This window comes from Ictidomys tridecemlineatus, chromosome 1 (assembly GCF_052094955.1).
Source record: "Ictidomys tridecemlineatus isolate mIctTri1 chromosome 1, mIctTri1.hap1, whole genome shotgun sequence".
Classification (NCBI taxonomy): Eukaryota; Metazoa; Chordata; class Mammalia; order Rodentia; family Sciuridae; genus Ictidomys; species Ictidomys tridecemlineatus.
Genome location: NC_135477.1, coordinates 124,677,261 through 124,696,534, shown reverse-complemented (window position 1 = coordinate 124,696,534; position 19,274 = coordinate 124,677,261). Strand labels below are relative to the sequence as shown.

Here is a 19,274-nt window from a genome sequence, read left to right as displayed (position 1 = left end):
TGTTCATCTCAGGTGGTCATGGGCTTTACTGACACTATTCCAACTGTGCCCACTGCCCCATCAAGCAGTAAGATTTCTGGTGGACTTGGAGGCACTCTGGGCTGCTGAACCTCTGCGGAACACTTCTCCCGCTGCAGCAGCTTATTGTTCTCAAATAGACCTTCCTTGCAGGGTATTCTAAGAGAACCACCAGGGAAAGTCAGCAGGCCAAAACCATCTATGCTGCTATTTTTAAATTCCCCCTCAAAGGTCATGCTATCATGCCGAATGAAGACTCCTCCAACGCTATTAAACTTGCCCTGGGCAAACTCCCCCTCATACCTTGAACCATCTGAAAAGGTCAGTACCCCAAAGCCATTAAAGAGCCCATTCTCAAAATGACCCAGCTAGGTGCCACCATCTGCAAACAGCAGTTGACCAAAACCATGCCTGCGGCCCTCCTTCCACTCGCCACGATATTCCTCCCCACTGGACTAGGTGAAAGAACCTTTTGTCAGGGTCATGGTGACAGCTTACAGAAGAAAAAGATGAAAGGCTACATGAAACTTCCAGAGTGGTATCCCATCTTGTTCCAGGGAAACTAGTATAAGGTCCCTGGGTTTGCTCTCCAGCCCCGCAGCCTTCTTCTGTTCACACAGTTCTCTGCCGCCGAAGCCCTGCGTTGGGGCGCGACAGTAGTCCCGAAAGGCTGAGTCCCGGTCGGCTGGCAGCACGGGTGAGGGGGGCTGCGAGAGAATGGTCAGCCAGGTAGGGACAGAGGAGCCAAGCAGATGACCTGGGCTGGGGAGCGCGGCTTCATCCTGATGTCCTGACCCAAGGGCGGCTGCCTGGGGAGGGTACCAAGCCCAGCACTGCAGTTTAGACCACTCGGGAGAGCGCGCAGCACCCGGGTTAGCTAGCTGTCAGAGCGTGAGGGGTTGCGTCTGGAGGGAATGACAGAACTGTGTGAACAGAAAGTAAACCTTTTTTTTAAAAAAGAGTTTTGAATAAAATCCTGAAGGCAGGTATACCATAAAATGCCTTTTCTGTAATAATCAAGCAATTTGTAAAAACCATAACATAGACCCCACTAGAAATCAGGAGAGGAGTGAAAGAAATAATTTACATAAAGAAAAAAATGGGGCCAGGTTAGGACAGAGGAGAGGGTTATCTTCTTGCTATGGCCAGTGCCCAGGAGATGCTGGACATACAGCAGGTGTCTGATGCCACGTTTTGAATGAATACACAGAGAGAAGAGGAAGAATTGGCTGAATATTTTTGGAAGACAATCCCACCAATATTATTCATCATCTCTCAACAAGCTGAGGTTCAAGGCATCATAAAGTCTTTCTCTGGGATAGTATAGTTCTTTGAGAACGCTTTTTAAATTTTGCTTATAGCCTAAATGGAAACAAAAAAAGGTCAGTTACTATCTCTCAGTTTTTCTTAAAACAACTATTTCTCCACAATCTATCTCTCCAGGATTTCATCCAAGAGGTCATTTGATTGTATAATATATTATTCTACTCTCCAGGAAAAAAATTTGTGGAAATAAACACCCCTTACCAAGGGTTCCAATTATATTCCTCTGTATATTCAAATAAATGTTTCGTACCCTCTTTCCTATCTGTCTCCCTTCCCTTTTCCTGTCCTTATTTTCCTTCAACAATTCGTTCATGTCAAGCATTTCTCTCCCTACATTGTAATAAAATATTCCCTATCTCCTCTGATTCTTTTATTTAAATGTCATTCAGGTTTCTTTGATGTAATGGTTTAATTACTCTTTCTAGAAAAGGCTGTATCTAATCTTAATTTTTCTCCCTTTCTCATAATAGGATAATTACACATTTGGTAGCTTAATCAGTTAATTGTGCATGCTCAAAAAATGCTTTAATATTTTAAAGACACTGTTTTATTTAGTTGTTAGCAAAAGGGATTAATGTTTGGTTTTAGAGGATTTGTGAGTAGATTATTTTATAGCTTCCGCATACTGTTAGCAGCAACTGGGGTAAAACACGACTTCTATTTTTAATGAAGTGATGACTTCTTATCTAGACTTATATACAGGAAAAATTGAATGGAGCGTATTTCTTAAAAATTTGTGTTTTTCCTGGCATTGGGGTATCATGGCTGTTTAATCGATATCCAAATCAGTCATAACCCCTTTGTGGAAATGGTAGAAAGTTTATAGAACCTAGGGCATTCCTAGAAAAGGTCAGAGAACTTGTTTGGTTTCTGAATTTGTAAGGTTTCTTTGCTGAAAATTCGTGATTGAACACCATTGGATCTAGAAGTCAATTGATTTTTTTCCCTCACTATGGATAAAATATACTGTCAAAAAAATTTAAAAGGTATCCTTCCAACACTAATCTTGGATCATTGGGAAAGTTCCCAATGGAGAATGGACTTGAAAGGAACCAGTGGTTACTTGACCTCTGCTGTGGTTAGGTGTTTTTAAAAGTGAATTCAGGGCTAGGGAGGTTGCTCAGCAGTAGAGCATGTGCACACTTGCCTTATATGTATGACTCTGGGTTTCATTCACAACACTGAAATGATTGATGATAGATAGATAGGTAGATAGATAGATAGATAGAGGTAAATTCATCTTATGAGTATCAGGTGGGTTAGATGATATCCTGTTACTTTTATAGCCCTGTTAAGGCTTTAAAAATCTGTCCCCTCCTTTTCTATCATCTGCTCAGAGATGGTGAAGAGGAATGGGTCAGTTGCTGGATCCCTGTAAACCCTCCAGAACATAATAAAGGCAACTCTACCTGCCCCAAAGCACAGTCAGCCTTTCTAAGTGCTGCACACCCATTAGGGTAGTGTCTCTGACTTATCTGACTTGGTGCCTCTAGTGCTTAGCAAAGGACACACTATGACCAAGGATCATGTAATAAAACAAGCTGAAAACGAGACGGGGAGAAGCAAAGATGGGAGGAAATAAGGAAAAGAGAAGGAAATAAAGATGAAAGGATACAGGTGAGATAGAAGAGGCAGAAAGAAGGCAAAAGAAAGATTAAAAAGTGAAAAATCTGGTATGAAAGAAGTGCTTACACTTAGAAATAAGATATACCTGGTTGCGATTTTTCTTCATCTGAAATCTGGGACTGAAACTATCTATTGTACAAGTTTTGAGTATGAGAAATCATTTCTCACAAAAGCCTACCTATGTCTCAGTTCATTTCCACGCTGGTCAGGGATGAGACCTTTTGCTCCTTTAATTTATTTCTCCTCAATGAATATGAGACTCCAATTGGGAAGCAGAAAGCATTTAATAATCTTCTGGCTATAAAAAAGGAGATTGTCCAAAGGAGATGTGTTAGGGCTAAGACAGTTTAGGGACAAAAATAAGTATCAAAAGGACTTCAGATGACTGGTGGTTACAATTGGACCTGAATGGAGGGCCATAAGAAAGAGCCTTGTACAAATACACATCTGTCTAAGAGTCTCTTGTAGGAACAGTCCTTGCTCCAGAAAGGCAAAGTTTCAAAATTTCACCCTCTATTTCCACAGGATTCTTCTTCTCCTCCATCTTGAATTTAAATCTCTCTGTACTTGCTTAATCTAAGGAGTTTTGCTTACGTCTTGGTTGTTTCATGGTTTCATATCTGCAGGTTTGACTTCTCCTTGCTAGTGAGTGCTTGCCTATACCTGTTGACTGGGAGAAACAGAAAAATGTGTCAGGGTATAAGAACTGCAGTGGGCTGAGAGAAGCTGGGAAGAAATTGACACATTAATACTTTAAAATGTTTCTCTGTCTCTTATTTCTAGAAGCAGGCACATGGCAGCTTCAATAGCTCAAAGATAGCTATTCTTACTCACCAAAATAAGATGGACCTGGTGTTCAGTGAACTGATAATATATTAAGAGAATACTCAAATGCAAGAATAGCTATTAAAGTCAACTGCAAAGGTGAATGGATCACTACTCAAAGATAGTTCCATTGTCAAGATTTATGGCATCACATGTGCACAAGAGCATATGAGAGTTCATCAGTTACATAATTGAGGTCTCCAGGTGGGCCTCACAGGAACGTTCAAAATGGTTTGAGAGAGCAAGGAAACGTGAATGGCTCAGAGGCCGATACTGCAGACGCACAACTTGGGTTGTGCATCTTCAGAATCCATTGCCTCTGAAGATTATAAAGATAACCCAGTTTAGATAAATATAAAATACTGCCAAAGAAGACCTAGAATATATGGTATGGGTAATAACTACTGTAGCAATTCAAAGAAGTTAGCATTTCCAAACAAACTAAAATTTTAGGGAGAGATACTATATTAAATAATATGGATTAGATGCATTTATTTCAAAATCATACGTCAAGCATTATGGATAGAAAGTTAAATATAACATTGATTTCCTTCTGAAGGAACCCAAAGGCCAGTGTTGGATAGATAAAATACACAAATATCTATAATAGATACACCTTATTTAATAAGCACAATTGAAGTATTACCATGTTGCTGTAAAGAATCCTAGAGGGGTGAATGATTAATTCTGTCATTTGTGTGTTAGAAAGATTTCTTCATCCATTAGAAGAGAGGAAGGGAAGGAAAGAACGGGTGAGGTACTGACTGAGCTGAGGTCCATGACAATGGAAGGCTTTGGTGGAGCAAAACACCTTTGCTGAGCCCCGTGGTCTCTCTGTCCACTTGGGCAACTCCTTATAATAGCCACTTACAGCCTCTTGGACAGAGCTACGTCTGTAACAGACGCAAAAGGAAAATCCTAAACTTCTCTCAGACCAAAACCAAAAACAAGCTGCATATGGACACCTTAGAACCTTCTTCTTATAGAATAAATACAAGTTCATTGGAAATATTCTTTAATTTATCAGGGAGATTAAATGCTATCTATAAAAACTCTATACCTTAGATTCTAACATGGTCATTTTTGTGTTTTCCTATCTTCTTATCAAGTCAACCAGGTGCTCTTTATCACTAAAGGTGATCAAAATCCAAAAAGCCATATTGTAAAATGTCTTCACTTTCCTCCCACAATTTTTAATCTAAGTTCTTTCAGATACAGACATGGTTGCAGAGTACTGTTTTAGGACTTCATTCACTTTACAATCTTGTAGTAGTATCATACGTTACAGACCAGGACCAAAAAAAAGTCTAAAACAAAAGAAACTCCCCTCCCACTACACACACACACACACACACACACACACACACACACACACTCACACACACACAGTTCAAATCTAAAAATAATATGTATCCATATATTCTCATAAAACTTAGATCAAATACCCCAACATCCATAGGCATAAGAAATAAAAAATGAATAAAGATAGCTACAAAATAGTTCAGTGTACTAGACATTTTAATTTAAAACCATGAATCTGACAATAATGTCTCTCAGATTGAAGCAGAAAGAAATCCAGTATGAGACCAAAGCTAAGCTCCCTTGAGCGTCCCATTATTTATAAGCAAAGAGACAAAGATCAAGAGAAATAATTGTTCATTGAGCTGAACACTAATTGGTCTCAATCAGTCAAGTTTTGCCTAGGGCAATGGAAATCACTTTGCCAACTATACTGAAGTAAAAATGGTTGCTGATAGTTTTTCTCGAGTTCTCTCATGTTACCACACCCTCCCTTCAGTTCAAACAAGAGCAAATCCACTTATAGACAGATCATCAATGGGCCAAGATTCTTGGTCTTTAGATGGACCATCAAATGTCTACTGTTCTGCAGTGGCTTCTGAAGAGTGGCAATACAAATAAACCAGTTTCAGATGACACCCAGCATGGGACTGGCACTCATGGCCCCAGGTTTCAGGAAGGCCAAAACCAAATCACCCTGTAGCACCAGTCAGATTATCACTAGGCCAGACTCTAAGCTAATCTCAGGTCTCAGGCTCCAGGTCTTCCCCAGATTTCTGACCAGTCCAGAGACAGGTGAGCCCATATAGCACCAGTTTCTAGCCCTTCCCCCAAACCTGGTTGGCACCTGTGTCCTCCAGCACCAGGACAGCATTCACAGATACAGACTCCAGTGCTTCATGGCCTCAAGCCAAAGCCATTCATGGAGGCACCAAGTTCAGGCAGACCCCAGGTCTAGGCCTGCTCAAGCAGAACCAGGGTCTTATCTTTCTCCCACAGACCCAAACTCTATACCACTTCTGAGTCTGCTGGAGCACCTAAACCTTAGACCTCAGGGACCTAGTCTTCAGTATCCCTAACACCACATACTTAGTTTCCAACCAAAGAATATAGAGTGGTGGTTGCCTATAAGAGACTCACTTCACCTTTAATGACACACATAAATTTAAAGTGAAGGTTCTGAAAAAATATATTCTATGTAAATGGAAACAAAAACAGGGATAGGTATCTCATGGAAGTTAGACTTTATAAAATGAATGGGCAACTTCATCAAGAGAATGTAACAATTGTAAATAATATATACAGCCAACTTTAAAGTATCTAAATATATGAAACAAATATTAAAAGATCTGAAGAAAGAGATAGGCCATAATATAATAATAGCAAGAGACTTCAGTACCCCATTTTTAGCAATGGGCAGATTGTTCAAAGGAAAATCCAATAAGAAAACATCAGCTATAAACTGTTCTGTATATCAAGTAGAAAAGAACGTATATACAGAACATCTCATCCAACAGCAACAAAATACAAATTTTTCTAAAGCAAACACGGAGATTCTTCAGGAGACATTATATGTTAGGTTACAAAACAAAGTCTTAACAAATATAAGAAGATTTAAATTATGTAAAGCATCTTTTGTGATCACAATAGTTGGTGTTTTAGTTGGCTAAGCTTCACTGTGACTAGAACACCCAACAAGAATAACTTGAGGGAAAAAAAAAATTATTCGGGCTCATGGTTTCAAAAGGTCAGTACAAGGTCAGCTGACTGCCTAGCTCTGGGCCCAAGATGAGGCAGAACATCACGGTGGAAATGTGTAATGAGGGAAAATAGCACAGGACATGGCAACCAGGAAGCAGAGAGTTGTACTCACCAGAAAGAGAATATATATTCCCAGTGACCTACTTTTTCCAAATACACCCTATTTGTCTACAGTTACAACCCGGTTAATTTGTATGAAAAGGATTAATACATCAATTATGTTACAACTCTCAGAAACTATTCAATTCATCTCTGAACATCCTTGCATTGTCTCACACATGAGCTTTGGAAGTATACCTAATATCAAAATCATAGCATTCCACTCCTGGTTCCCCCAAAACTCATGTCCATGTCATAGTACAAAATAAATTTAGTTTCCTACAGTCCTCATAGTTTTAAGAGTTCCAGAATTGCCCCAAAGTCCAAGTCCAAAATATTATCTGAGACTCAAGACAAACTATTGTATGGTTTCCCCTGTAAATATCAAAAGCAAGTTTTCAAGAGAAGCATCAGAAAGACCAAAATACAAGATGGACTCTTCTAGGGTTCAAGACTAAGTATTAGGGGGCATTGCACCATCCATGTGGTCTAGTTTGAGGAAATGTAAAGACATCAGTGAAACCAAAGACTGACTTGGCACACACACTAACAAAAAAGGGCTGTGCCCCCAGGAGAAACATGGAGGAGGATGAAGTTGAAAGTGATGGATTTGGGATTAGAACTGAGAGTTGAGGCTAGCTGGGCTGGGTTTAGATTAAAGAATTCTGTCCTTATTTTCTGCTTCAATAGCCATACCTCAAGCCTCTTCAAGTGTCACCATTTATGTTGACACTTAGAGAATATACCAAATATAGAATGATACAAAGTAAACATTTCCATTCCACAAGGGAAAAATAGGGGCATGAAAAAGGATAGGGCAAAATCCAGCTAGGGAAATAAGTCCTGTAGCTCCAAGTCCAGCATCTGGAGCATATGACATCATAATGCTCTTTGCAAAGGGTTGGCAGACCTCTGTCTCTACAGCCTTGCAGTTTGCAGGCCATGTAGTTTCTTGTTTGGCTTGTCTTCACTTGCTTCCTTCAGCTTTCCTAACAAATGCTCCATATTACTGACATCTCTTAATCTCAGGGGTCTCCACCACAGCTTTGATTTTCTTCTCATATTTTATGCATCACCTTCACCAGGGATCTGCCTGCAGGGATCCCACTGATGCTATACTTTGCTTGGCCTCCCAGGCCTTCCTTATTAATCTCAGTGAAAATCTCGAAGACCTCCAAACTCCAGCATCATATGCTCCTGCATAGCAGTACCACATGGTTGATACCAAGGTCTACTGACATATTAAGCAGTAGCTAATATGGTTACCACCCAATTAGTCCAAGCCTCCTGGGATCATGACTATGCAGCCTCTGAGTGCCTAATTGGATAAACATGATGAAAAAAACTTCCTAGGCCTTTCTGTGCATGTAGGATACATGCATGGTTTCTTCTCAAATGATTTTTTTACTTCTACACCCTTAAACCTGAGATGTGTATGGTCTTGCCAATTCTTGAGATGCCCTCAAACTGTAATTTTTATTGTTTCTGGCTAAAGTAATTAGCAGTTCTTTAGTGGCTATCCTCAGTTTAACAAGCATAACACACTGACACACTTAGTCCCAGTTTTACTCACACTGTTCTGGCCAAACTACAACCTTCTCAGATCTTTTTTTTTCTTTTGCTTTCTACCCCTGATTATTACAGTTAACTTTTCTTAAAAGTTTCCATACCACTGCCTGAATGTTGTTCTGCCTTGAAATTTCCTTCACCAGTTTAATTAGTCCATCACTTTTAAATTCAGTCTCTCAGAAATTCTCAGAACTTGGGAAAAATGTAGACAGATTCTTTACCAGACTGTAACATGAATGGTCAATTTTCAATAGAGTCCTCCTGTCATAAATCCAGTCTTTATGGTACACAGTCCTATTGGCATTCTGGTCTTCTAAATTCACACTAGAATTTCCCGTTAAATTCTGCTTGCAACTTTCTAGAGATTTTCCAGCTTATATCTGTGAACTTTTCAAAATTTCTTACTCTACAAACTAGTTCCAAAGGCTTTTGCTTTTGAATCACGTGTTCAAGTTAGTCACAGCAATGACCCTGCTTCTTGGTATTACTTTTAATTTAGTCAGCTTTGTATCAGTGTGACCAAAAGACCAAACAAGGACGACTTAAAGGAAGGAAAGTTCATTTTGTCTCATTGTTTCAGGGGTCTCAACCCATGGCCATCTGACTCCCTAACTCTGGACATGCAGTGGGGAAGAACATCACAGCAGAAGGATGTGTCAGAGGAAAGCAGCCCAGAGAGTGGCAACCAGGAAGCTAAGAGAACTCTGCTCACCATGGAGAAGACATACACCCCAAAAGCACACCTCCAGTGACCAACTTCTGCCATTCACATCCCACCTGCCTATGGTTACCACCCAATTAATCCATATCAGTGGATTAATCCACCGATTAGTTGACAACTCTCATAATCTAATCATTTCATCTATGACTATTCTTACATTTTTCTCACACAGGAATTTTTGGTGATACTTCATAACTAAACCATAACAGCATGAAACTAGAAATCAATTAAAAGGAAGAGTTCAGGAAAGGCTGAATACACATGGAAGTCAAGCAACAATGCTTATGAAAAACCAAGGTAACAAAAATAAATTAAAATAGTAATTAAAAAAATACACCAAGACAAACAAAAATGGACACATAATGTTCCAAAACATGCGGGATATGGCCAAATCAATTCTAGGATGGAGGTTCATGTAATAAATAACTAATTTAAAAAAAAATCTCAAAAACTCATATTACAAATCAACTAAAAAAATGAGAACAAACAAAACCCCAAACCAGTAAAAGGAAGGAAATAATAGAGATCAGAGTAGAGATAAATAAACTAGAGCCTAATAATAATAATAATAAATAAAAAACAATAGAAAAGAAATAACAAATCTGATTTGGTTCTCTAAAATGATAAATGAAATTGAATACCCTTTCATCAGACTGAGAAAAACAAAGAAAAACCTCTAAAATAAAATTGGAAAAGAAAGAGGAAGAATTTTACAAAATTTACAAAAAAGGAAAGGATCATAAGAGACTATGATGAGCAATTCCCCCCTAAGGTGGATAACTGAAGAAAAATGTATAAATTCCTAGATATATATAGTCTACCAAGCCTCAATAATAAAGAGAAAAAAAATCTGACAAAACCAATTACAATTAAAAACACTGACTCAACAATGAAAAAAGAAAAAAAAAAACTTCTCATTAAAGAAAATCTCAAGAACTGATGGCTTCACTGCTGTCTTCCACCAAACACTTAAAAAACAAATAACAAAGTTTCTCAAGCTATTCCAAAAAAATTGAAGGGGAGAAAATAATTCCAAACTCATTTTATAAGATCAATGTTACTCTGAAAATAAAGCTAGATGAGGAAACAACAATATCTGCCAATATCCATGATGAACATAGATGTGAAAATCCTCAAAAAATATTAACAGATTGGATTCAAATTTTTAAAAAAAATTCAAAGGAATTGTTCATTTTGTTAAAGTAAGATATATCCCAAGAAGCAAAGATGTTTCAATATGAATAAACCGTAAGTGTAATACACCACATTAACAAAAACAATATGATTATCTCAACAGATGCAGAAAGAGAATTTGACGACATCTGTATCTTTTTGTAATAACAACTCTCAACCCATTAAGTATTAAGTATGAAAAAATGTGCCTCAACACAACACAGGGTATGTATGAAAAACACAGCTAACATAATCAACTGTGTAGAGTTCAAAGCTTTTCCTCTAAGATTATGACAACAGACAGCGATCCCTACTCTTGCTACATTTATTAGTTATACTACTGGAATCCTTATCTAAAACAATAAATCAAATGAGAGAAATAAGCATCCAAACTGGAAAGGAAAATGTAAGTTGTTCCTATCTGCAGGTAACCTTATCTTCTATATGGAAAACCCTAAAAATTTCACCAAAACCAAATTAGAAATAATTTAAAAATTCAATAATTGCAAGATGCAAAATTAACAAAGACTACTAGTGTTTTTATAGCCTGGAAACAAAGTATCCCAAACAAAAAAAAATCATGTTATAACAACTTCAAAACTACAATGTTTTTAGTCAGCTTTTTCACTGATGTGATTGAAAGACTCAGGTGGAACAACTGTAGCAGGGGAAAGATTTATTTGGGGGCTCACAGTTTCAGAGATCTCAATCCATAGACAGCAGACTTTACTCCTTGGGGCTCAAGGTGAGGATGAACACCATGGCAGAAGAGTGTGGCAGAGGGAAACAGCTCACATGTTGATCAAGAAGCAGAGAAAGACTCCACTTGCCAGATACAAATATATACCCCAAAGTCATGTCCCCAGTTAACCACTTCCTCTAGCCATACCCCACCTGCCACCGGTTACCACTCAGTTAATCCCCTAAGGGATTGATTACACAATTAGGTTAAGGCTATAAGCCGATTATGTCTCCTACAAACCTCCTTGCATTGTTAACATGTTAGCATTTGGGAGACACCACATCTAAACCATAACAAACCACATAGATATACATTTAACCAAAGAACTGAAAAATATGTACAAGGGAAGCTATAAAATGCTGATGAAAAAAAATTAGAAGACACAAATAATTTGAAAGATATTCTATGTATATAGATTGGAAAAAATAATAGTTTTTGCAATGTAAAGTAACAAAAGTAAATTATAGATTTAATGCAATTTCTATCAAAATTTTAATAATATTTTTTCTCAGATATAGAAAAAATATCCAAAGATTCACATCAAAACACAAAAGACCTGAAATAGTCAAAGTGATTTTGAGAAAAAAGAACAAACCTAGAGACATCTTACCACATGACTTCAAAATATATGACAAAGCTATATCAACAAAAACAGCATGATACTTGCCTAAAAACAGATACATAGACCAATGGAACAGAATAAAGAGCTTATAAATATGTCCACCCATTTACTGTTACTTGATTTTTTTATTGTCAGTTAATTTTTGACAAAGATGTCAAGAACACTTATAACTGCTTCCATAAATGATGTTGGGGAAACTGTACAGCCACATTCAGAATGAAATTAGACCCTTCTCTCACCCATATACAAAAAGCAACTAAAAAATGGATTAAAGACTAAACTATATGACTTGAAATTATAAAAGTACTAGAACAATATTAAGAAAAAGCCCCAGAATATTGAGCTGGGCAATCATTTTTTAGATATGATTCTAGAGGAACAGGTAACAAAAGCCAAAATAAACATATGAGATTACATCAAACTGAAAACCTTCTTCATGGACAAGAGAAAAGTCAAAAAAGTGACAAGATAATCTGCAGAATGCAAAAAAATATCTGCAAACCATATATCTGATAAGCAGTTAGTATCTAAAACATATGTGAAGCTCAACTCAATAGCATGAGAGTAAAGAGCCTGATTAAAAAACAGGGAAAAGTGCTGAAGAGATATTTCTCCAAAAAGAACTTAAATTATCACCATGAAAAAAAAATGGTTCAACATTACTACTTATCAGGGAAACTAATTAAAACCACAATGAGATAGATGTTTTCTACACCTGTGAGAATGACTGTTAATCAAAAGACATGTGCTAAGTGTTGGTGAAGGAGGAGAAAGGAGAACACCTGAACACTGTTGGTGGAAGGTCATTCAGAACAGCCATTAGGGGGAAAAAAAGAGTATGAAGCTTCCTTAAGAAACTAAAAATAGATCTAACCATAGGATCTCGTAATCCCTCTACTGAGTCCTACCCAAATTAAATGAAATCAGTGTCTCGAAAAGATACTCACACTACCATGTTCACTGCAGCATTGCTTACTCTAGCCAAGATATGCAATCAACTTCAGTGTCCATCAACAGAGGAATGGATGAAGAAATTGTGGTATATCCACACAATGGAAAATTATTCAGCTTACAGTAAAAGGAATTTTGTCATTGGCAGGAATGCGAATGAACCTGGAGGACATTTTGATAAGTGAAATAAGCCACGCACAGAAGGACCAATACTACATGATCTTACTTACATGTGGAATCTAGGCAAGTTGAACTCACTGAAGCAGAGAATAGAATGGTGATTTCCACGTGGGGTGGAGAGTCGAACAGATGTTGGTCAAAGGATCTGAAATTATAATTGAATTGGAGAAATAAGATCAAGACATCTATTGTATACATAGTGACTATAGTTAATCCCAACCCTTTGTTCTTGAGAATTACTGAGTGAATTTTAAGTGTTTTCCCCACAAAAAAATAGTAGCGTGAATTAGTAGATGTGTTAATTAGTTCAATTTAGTCATTTCACAATGTATACATATTTCAAAAGATCATCTTGAAGATAAAAAATGTATACAATTTTTATTTCCCCATTTAAATAAGTAAATATAATAGGAAAATAGTCAAGCCAGGCATGGTAGCACACACCTGTAATCCTATTATCTTAGGAGGCTGAGGCAGGGGTATCTCAGGTTTAAAGCCAGCGTCAGCAACTTAGAAAGGCTGTAAGCAACCTAGTGAGAACCTGTCTTAAAATCTAAAACATTTTAAAAAGGGCTGGGAATGTGGCTCAGTGATTAAGTTCCCTTAGGTTCTATCCCTGATACCAAAACTAACCTAAAATAAACTAGTCAAATTACAGGATCAGAAAGACTAAAGATGTTTAGCAAGGGCTAGAGGGAAGAAAAGGCAGAATTAGAGTTTTTAAATTAATTAATTTTATTAGTTATCTTTATTTATATATACAATTAGGATCAGTTCATCATAATTATAAAAACAGAATATAATTTTTCTAATTTAGTCCACAGTACTTCCCCTTTTCCTTCTCTCCATCTTCCTTTCTCTTTTTCCCTCTGCTGATCTTTCTGCTATTTACATATTTATATCTGTGTGTGTATATGTATATATGTAAATTAGCACCTTGTGGGTATGCATAATGGTGAAGTTCATATTGGTATTTTCAAATATGTAATCAGAAAAGTTAGGCCAGATCACAGAATTAGAGTTTTAATGTTGCAAGATGAAAAATTTCTAGAAATCTATTACAGAATAGTGTATACATTCTTAACAGACTAAAGTGGGCACTTAAAAATAGTTCAAGTTTACTCTAGATAGGGCAAAGAGGAGGAAGGGGAAAGGAGGGATATGGGAGTAGTAAAAATGGTGAAATGAGATGGACATCATCACCTGTATGAAGACACAGATGGTGTGATTTTACTTTGTGTATAACCAGAGATATGAAAAATTGTGCTCTATATGTGTAATATGAATTATAATGAATTCTGCTATCATATATAACAAATTAAAATTAAAAAGGAAAAAAATAGTTCAGGTGATAATTTTAATGCTATATGATTTTTAGCACAATAAAAAATCCCAATAGAAAATAGGCAATCAAAAGAATGAAAAGATGAGACATAAGCTGGGAGAAAATATTTTCAAGAGATCCTATCTGAAAAGAACCATTATCCAAAATACACAAAGAACACTTTTTTTGGTCAACAATAGAAAGCCAAATAATCTAATTTACAAAATGGGCCAAAGGCCTCAGTAGATTCTTCATCAATGAAGATAAACAGATGGCATGTAAGCATACAAAATGAAGTTCTATGTGTGTGATCAGGAAATGCAAATTAAAACTACAATGAGATACTACTATGCATTTATTAGAATGACTAAAATGTAGAACATGAAAAGCAAATACAGATGAGCAACAAGTTCAGATTCTGATGTTGAGCAACAAGTTCAAATTCACTGATAGTGGTACAGCCACTTTAGAAGACATTTTAACAGTTTCTTTCAAAACTGATCATACTCTTACCATCAATCTGTCAGTGCTGCTCCTTAGTATTTATCCAGGAGCTGGAACTTGTGATCATACAAAGCAGGGATGTTTATAACAGATATATTCATAATTGCCAAAACTAGGATGCCTTTTGTCCTTTGGCAGGTGAATAGATATACTGTAGTACATCTGTTTAGCTGAATATTATTGGACAGGAAAGAACTACCAACCCCTAAAAAGACATAAAAGAAATTAAATGTTCATTATTAAGATAGAGAATCTGAAAGGCTACCTACTGCATGATTCCAAGTCTATGACTTTCTGGAAAAGGCAAAACAATAGAGATAATAAGGAGATTGATGGCTTCCAAGAGTTAAGTGGACTCGAGGAATGAATAGGTGGAGCACAGGAGATTATTAGGGGAGTAATTATCGAAATGTTGACTATATGTCATTATTAGTATATCCAAACCTACAGATTATCTAACACCCAAAGTAGACCTTAAAATAAACTACGGACTATTAAGTGATATGCCAATGTAAGTTCATCAACTGTAATCAATATGCCACTGTAGTAGGGGATGTTGGCAATGGGGGAGTTTGTGCATGTCTTAGGGCAGGAGGCATGTAGAAAAGATCTCTGCACCTTTTACTCAATTCACCTGCTACGAACCAAATTTTTCTTAAAAAATAAAATCTAGAAAAAAAAGAAAATGGAAATAATATATGAAGAAACATTTCATTATATAGGATACATAGATGGCAAATAAACACATAAAATATCTGACATCAATAGTGACTTGGAAGTGCAACTTAAATCTACAGTGGTATAATAATGTATCAGAGTAGCTAATGTAAGTTGTAACAACACCATATTCTGGCAAGGACGTACAGAAACTGATTCATTCATACATTACTGGTAAAAGTGTAAAATCATATAATAACTATGGAAAATAGTTTCAGAGTACATTTTAAACATAATGAATCTACCATAAAGACTAACAATTGCACTCTTAGGCATATGTCCCAGAGAAATCAAATTTGTTTCATGCAGAAACTTGTACTCAATTATTTGTAGTAGCTGTATTTCTAATAATCGAAACCAGGAAACTAAATATCCTTCAGTGGTAAATAGTTAAACAAAATGCAATAATAATCCATACCACAAAATACTGCTTAGTAAAAAAGAAACCCACACTATTGATATATACAATATATTGGATGAAACTTGAGGAAATTATACAAAAATGAAAAAAGTCAATATCAAAAGGCACTATTCTGCACAATTCCTTATATAACATTTATGAAAAAACAAATTATAGAAATGTGTTGGTGATTGCTATGAATTAGGAATAGAGAAGAAGAGAGGTATATGACTAGAAAGGGGTAGAAATGAGAGTCTGGTTATGATGATTAAGTGCCTTGATTGATGTAGTGGTTACACAAAGGTACAAAAGGATAAAATAGCATACAACTATAATACATTCACATGCATACATGCACACATACCACATGAGTGTGTGTGTATGTGTGTGTGTGTGTGTGTGTGTGTGTGTGTGTGTGTGGTGTCTCACTGGTAGTGTCTGAATAAGAGTTACAGTTTGTACCCAGGTCATTTTCCTGACTTTGCTATTGTACTGTAGTCAAGCTATGGAGTGGCATCAAGGAAGGATGCACATAGGATATACAGAATCTTCCTGCACCCGCCTTTATAACTTTCTGTGGATCTTCAATTATTTTGAAATACTCTTCTTGTATTTTCAGTCTAGGCAAGGTGATGTAGACCTATTTTTACCGCCCTTTTCTAGTAAGTACAACTATAAATCTTGAAAATGATGAGAGACAATGGAGTTTGAAAGGTGTTAAAAGGGGGAAGTGGTTTAGGAGCATAGGTATTGAAGATAGCACAGTGGGGGATATCTTGGTTCTGCCACCAGACAGATTGCTTCACAGGGCTGGGCTTTCCCCCATACTTAGCAATAGAAGGCAGCCATGTGGGCTCATTCCTCTCCCAATAGAACAAAGGTTCCTCTGACAACATCTGGCAAGCCTAATACAAAAGGCAATAGGGATTCATTAGGAGCCTTAACCAAAACTAGGCATCCAGGAAAAGCACTCTCCTCTAGTTGGTACTAAACTCCAATTTTATGCCAAGAGACACCCAGGTGGGCAAGCAGAACTCACAAGAGACATGCAGAAGCTCAGTCTGAGGAGCCACTTTGCCCTGAGGGATCAAAGCTCTCCTATACCATCCAGATACAAGAAGGTAAAGGACAGAACAGTCAAAGTAGATCCAGCTACAGCTTTCTGATCTGAGAAACCTCCACAGTATGAAAAACAAAATAAATGAACAAAATACCTAACAATGGCAAAAATGATACATCTAGAAGGTGGAGAAAGGAATGAACAGACCTTTCTGTGAAGAGAACACACATGCCAAATAAGTTCATGGAAGATGTTCAACATCATTAGCCATCAAGTAAATGCAAATTAAAACCAATAAAATATATGAGAATGTTTTATATATAATATATAAGATATCAGAATGACTAAAGCAAAAAAAATCATAACATCAAGGATGTAAAGAAAGTGACTCACTCATGGATTGCTGATGGGAATATAAAAAGGCTATACCAGCTGTAGAAAATAGGTTGTTACATTCTTACAAAACAAAATATGAAACTATCATAGGTTCTAGAAATTGCATCCTTAAGTATTTGTCTCAGAGAAATGAGAACCTATTATTTTATATAAAAAAGTAGACACTAATGTTCATAACAGTTTTATTTATAATCATCCCAATCAGCCCATATATCTTTCAGCTGGTGAAAATAAACAAACAATGGTATATCTATAGCATGCACTATCACTTAGCAATAAAAATTATTTATACATGCAAGAACTATTTAATTTCCCAGTAGTTGTGTTGAGTTGAAAACCAATCACCAAAGGTCACTTATTGAATGATTTCCCTTGTATAATAGTTGTTAAATGAGGAAAACTTATAAATAGAGGACACATTCATGGCTTTATACATGGGGAAAGAGTAAGGAGAGTGGTTGTATGGTTTTAAGTGGGGAACTTTTATGTTAGAACTGTTTAATATATTGATTATGGTGGTGGATATAGTAACCTACACATGTGAAAATGGAATATACTTAATGAACACATGTGATTACAAGTAAAAATGGGGAAATCTGAATAAGATCATTTCATTGTATCAGTATCAGAATCTTATAATTTAATATCACAAAATATTGCCATTGAGAAAAATGGGCAAAATATATGTGATTTCTCTACAATTTCTTAAAATCACATGTGAGCACACAAAAAATTCAACTGAAAAGAGAGAAATCAAAGTTCTATGATTATAGAATTAGAAACAAGTTGCAATGGAAACTTTCAATCTGTCACCCCAGAGTCGGAGCCTGACAAGCTCTGCAAGGCAAGGAGATCCTCAATGGCCAGCATCTGACAATAAATTTCTTTTGTCCATTTCCATCTCTTTAAGTTATAAAATGTCTACCCACTAAACAGACCTTTAGACTCTGGCTCCATTTTACATCAGTCTCCTTACTCATTCTGTTCCAACAACCTTGACTACTTTATAAATTCCCATTTCATCTCACTCCAGTTAGAACAGCAATCATCATGAATACAAGCAAAAATAAGCATTGGTGAGAATGCAGGGGAAAAGTACACTCATGCATTGCTGGTGGGGCTGCAAATTGGTGCAACCACTATGGAAGGCAGTATGAGATTCCTTAAAACACTTGAAATGGAATCACCCTTTGACCCAGCTATCCCACTCCTCAGTATATACCCAAAGAACTTAAAATCAGCATATTACAGTAATGCAGCCACATCAATGTTTATAGTAGCTCATTTTATAATAGGTAAACTGTGGAGCCAACCTAGGTGTCCCTCAATAGATGAATGGATAAAGAAATACACACACACACACACACACACACACACACACACACAAAATAGAATACTATTCAGCCTTAAAGGAGAATTAAAATATAGCATTTGCAGGTAAATGGATGAAGCTGGAGAATATAATGCTAAGTGAAGTTAGCAAATCCCCAAACACCTAATGTTTTCTCTAGTAAGTGGATGCTGATCCATAAAGGGATGAGGGAACAAGGGAAAAATAGTGGAACTTTGGATAGGGCAGAGGAGAGTGAGGGGAGGGGAGCAGGTTTGGGGATGGGAAAGATGATGGAATAAGACAGACAATATTACCCTATGTATGTGCATGATTGCACGAATGGTGTAACTCTGCACCATGTACATCCAGAGAAATGAAAAGTTGTGTTGTATTTGTGTATGATGAGTTGAAATGCATCCCATTGTCATGTGTAAATAATTTGAACAAATTAAAAAAAAAAGAAAAAGAAAAGGAATCCCTGAAAAGTAATGCCTTCCCAGGACAGGGTCTGCATTTGCTCTTCCACCTGGCTACTTCGTCCCTTAGTCATCTATCTGCACAGCACGATCACTTATTTTCCTTCAAATCTCTGCTCAAAAACCATCTGATCAAAGGCGCTTTCCCTAAC

General features: G+C 36.7%; 1 long non-coding RNA gene and 1 pseudogene across 1 annotated transcript in view; both read right to left on the bottom strand.

Moving 5' to 3' along the window:
* The window catches only part of LOC144366405 (uncharacterized), a 52,842-nt gene extending 39,783 nt beyond the window's left edge, over window positions 1–13,059 (bottom strand). The window contains exon 1 of the long non-coding RNA XR_013425511.1: window positions 12,963–13,059. This is a non-coding gene — a long non-coding RNA (uncharacterized LOC144366405). The remainder of the gene's footprint in view (window positions 1–12,962) is intronic.
* On the bottom strand, window positions 61–503 carry LOC101978097 (MORN repeat-containing protein 4 pseudogene; annotated as a pseudogene).
* Window positions 13,060–19,274: the final 6,215 nt, after the last annotated feature.